Source organism: Papaver somniferum, chromosome 11 (genome assembly GCF_003573695.1).
Source record: "Papaver somniferum cultivar HN1 chromosome 11, ASM357369v1, whole genome shotgun sequence".
NCBI lineage: Eukaryota > Viridiplantae > Streptophyta > Magnoliopsida > Ranunculales > Papaveraceae > Papaver > Papaver somniferum.
In genome coordinates this window covers 27,257,569-27,262,080 of record NC_039368.1, presented here as the reverse complement: position 1 = coordinate 27,262,080, position 4,512 = coordinate 27,257,569, and positions in this window count along the sequence as shown.

Sequence of the window (4,512 nt, the reverse complement as noted above, 5' to 3'; positions counted from 1 at the left end):
CAAGGAAATCAAGCATGATGAATTCTGGAGTTTTGAAGCTTTATTTTTTAATCCATATGTATTGATAGTTCCGTCACTAAAATTGACAAAGGGGGAGATTGTTAGAGCATCAGTCGGTCGAACTCACAAATATTGCTATATCAAGTTTGTTGTCAAATTTAGTTGATCAAAAATATATCTTGATTCATAGTCTACATTTAGTCAAGTCTCGGATTAGGATAGAAGTGTGTAGCTGAGTACCAGACATCACAACATTCAACCGTTTAAAGGATAAGATCAACCAAAGCTTTTGGAGAACTTCATCAAAAAAAGGTAAGTGAAGTCTGAACCACCTATTACTCAAGTTTTCACCTTTCTATCTATGAGACTAATTCGCATGACTAAAGTGGACTTTACATGCACAACATAAATTTCGAGTCGAGTTTATCTTGATTAATTATTCTCGAAATATGTTGACTAAGAACATTTGTTCAAATTCGATAAATTTGGTTAAGAATAATTTATTGTTTATGACCTAAATTATGATTCAAGTTAATCATTTGAAAATAGCCTGGAACAGTGATATATGTCATTGATGTTATTCTTAAATGTTTCAAATTAATTATTAGAGAGATATAAAACTACTGTAAATATGGATATAGGACAGTACACGTACCAGCTTACATACGGGCAAAACTGTTATAGGTCCGGAGCCTCAATACATGTACCCAGTACACATACCAGCGTAGCTGTAGTTCACTTTTGGTGCACATACCAAGTATGCAAACCCAAAAAGTTCTATGAACTCGTGAACTCAGGCTGGTACACATACCTAGTATGCATACCAAAAAAGTTCTGTGAACTCCTGAACTCGTTCTTAAGGGTATACAAACCAGGTACACGTACCATAACAAAATAACTCGCGAACTGGAAGTAGGTACACGTGCTTACCCTGTCGAATATTTTCAGATGCATCAGGATTATTTCTATGAGATAACTGATAGACACATTTTTTGTGTTTAATTTGATCTCAATACTATATATTGTTGGCACTCGAGTTTGTACTAATTTTGGTGTTTTATGTGTTTGTAGGCACCTTTGGAAAATAAACATTTTTTGGAAAATTCGGCTCGAAAAGTTGGTAAAAGCCCCGGAGGACACGTGTTATTCGGACTCTCACTGTTGGATAAGGGGCACCTCAATTACTAAGGGGCACCCCAGGTCACCCCAAAGGCAGCTGCTATTCGCACCCCAGTTCTGGTTAGGGGGGAGGACATCTTCTTCCGAAATTCAAAAACCAAAAAATTGGCGGAAAAAAAAAATACTATCAACTGACAGATGTTTTGTTGGAATTTTTGAACGTGTTCTAGGGCGATTCAATGGCTGATTTTTGGTAGGAAGTTGTGACATGTCCTAGCAAACACGTTTTGGGCTTTTGGTTCGATCAAATTTCGCCAGAATTAGCTGGATAATTCACGGAATACAAAACAGGGAAACACGGGTTGGACACGGGATTCGAGAAGATTTGAGCGTGTTCTGCTCATGCATGAGGGCTCTAGCAACATTGTGGGTCGTGTGTAAACATTTCTATAGTGACCAGGATGGAAATATACGCGTGAGAAGCTAAATCAGGGAAGAAAATATTCCCAGAATGTTTTTTCATCAAACCGAGTTAAGAGAGAATTATCTCGAGTTATAGCGAGACTTCTTGATCCTGTGGAGTATATATAGAGTGCTAGGGACTCATAGAAGAGAGGTCGAGAGTCTGGGGGGCTGAGGAGAGCCAGAGAAGAACAAATTCGAGTTTTTCCAAACTAGGTTTCTGCTGCTGCTGCTGCTGATGAACATGAAGAACACGAAGAACGGACCTGCACCAGCAGTCGTTTTTCTACAGTAATAACGACTCGCACCTGTGGGTCGTACATCAGGCAGACTTATTTGCCACAGAGTTTGCGACACAAATGCAGCAGTCTTATTTTGTCACTGAGGGTCGTAGTTCTCTGGTTTGTAACAAATATAATTGTTACAAACCCGGTTTTATTGTATTTCTCATATTCTCATCATTTGTAAACCATTTTTGAGCATCAATGAAATTCTTTGAGAGGTTTTCCAACATGATGAGCGACTAATTCTCTCGTAACCAAGGAAATGGATGAAGCTATTCACACATGAACAATGGGTAACTATTTCATTTTCTCTAATATTTAATTATAATTCACTCAATCACTGCTTTTGCAGAGTTCTTAAAAGTTTACATAATTTTTTTCATTAGTTGTGATTCAATTAGATAGGTTATGCTTTGGTTAGATAATCTATGCTTAAGGGATACAATTAATTTTTGAGAATATGTTTGATTATTTGTGGATTAAGAAATAAAGGATTAAAAGGATAATTAGAGTTATGAAATATTTGACATCATTCATGTGTAATAGTGGATTCTAGTGTCTTGGTTACCTCTCGCCCACTTTGTTAATATTTTTGTATATAATTTTATTAAATCTTTAAGTTTAATCTTCACAAGTCCGAGAGTTTGAACCTCATTACTACAACATCATCAAAAAACATAATCATTTTGGCGCCGCCGACGCGGATTTGTGCTTAGGTAGAATTTTTAGGTTTTTTTTTATTTCATTTGTTCGTTTTACGTTTCTTTGGGTGTGTCTTTGTATTACAGGTTTAAAGTTGGATACTAAAGACTTGGAATCAAAGCTTAAAGTCAAAAGAGAAGGAAAAAGACAAAGCAAAAAAAAAAAAGCGAAAGAAAAATTAAAAAAAAAAGAGAGAATTTATTTTTTTATTTTTTAGAGACCTTCCATTTTTTGTAATTATTTTTTTTTCTTTTCTTTTGCACTTTATTTGGACTTTGGACTTGGACAATTATTTTTTTTAAACCCTAAGGAAGGGTACATTAAATATAAAACTGTTTGCAGGGAAGGACGACGATTACAATATCGTCTCGGCCCCTCGGGTTCGCACATGACATAGGAGTCGTGGCCCGAGTCGACTTCAGCGGTTCTTCGCCCGTCTGGAACGGGAGGTAAGAATTCTAAACACCCGTGAATCCCCTGTCAGCGGGTTTACTGGATGATTTTGTATGCCTATATGTTGAGGACCTGAAATCGGATTTAATTTTCTAGTAAAGGGCAAGGCCTGGCCAAATCAAGATAAGGACTCGGATTTCATCACCATTTCCTTCTTCCCCGCCTTAGGAACACGTAACCTACGCGAACCTAAGCCTAAAATTTTGACTAGAACGAGACCGATAGGGTAACGAGCTTAATAGGAAAGTCATTCGAAAAATATTGGTTACTCTTTTAAGCATACTTTGAAGTTCATGATGGTTTCTGTGAGTTGAATGCGTGACTGCGCCGCCTTGTAATGCAGTGAGGCCTTGGGTATCAAAGCTCCACGCAGCTTCCCTCGCCTCTATTCAACTTACTTTGACTCGGATTGATTCCATAGGGGTTTGCTCAAATTGTAACGAATTCCCTTTCGAAGGATTAGAAGCTGGTCTAGAAACAATCTAAGTGGAGCCATCATGCTTTTTGTTTGCTAGATAAAATAGGCTTGTTGTGGTCGAGTCAGCCTTCTTTGTGTTTGTTTAGAATTCTCTTGCAGTTAGGATGTCGAACTGGTATTATAATAGCCAATACAATGAGTATCCGACTGAGCAGCTTGGACATTATCCTTTTTATGACCATAGTGTGAATAGTGATTGGGAACGCGAAACTTTTGAAGGTTATGGTCCATACCATTGTGAGCCCAATTACTATCCATATACCCACAGGTCATACGAGCAAAACAATCCTTCTATTTCTCTAGAAGAGTCTCTCAAGAGTTTCAATGAGTCAGCACGGAAGTTATTTATGAAAGAGACTTATAATATTCTTCTCCCAGAAGAGTCTGTAGAGCGGTCAACTAAGATATCTCTAGAAGAGACCCTCAAGAAATTTACTGAGAATACAAATAGGATTGTGGAAAAACTTGCTCAGGATAGTCTTAATTTCCAGTGTAGTTTTCCCAATACCACCCTCGAAAATAAGGATAGTTTTTATTCACATAATCAAGATGACGAGGTTAGAATTGGTAACACTACTTGTTTTGATAAGGTTCGATCATTTTCATGTTATTATAGTGATGATTATGAGGATAGTATTGATGAAGAACATGAAATATGTAAACATAGTGATCAGGAATTGGTTACTCCAATTGAACTTTACAATGATAATATTATTTCTAGTTCAAATCCAAACAATTTTAATAATTATTCACCTATTCAAAAGGACGAGGATTTGACTAGAGATACCCTCGTTTTAGACGATGTAGTATTTCCTGTTTACAAAGCCGATAATGATTTAGAGGAACGAGTTTATTCTGAGAATAATGTTTTAGAGTATAGCGATTTAGAAACAATAGTCTTAGACGAAGAAGATGAACTCGTAGAGATGAGTGAGGATGAACATAACTTAGAAGAATCAATTGACCATTTCCAGGAATCTGATGACCTAGAAATTAGGGAAGTTGTGACTAGTC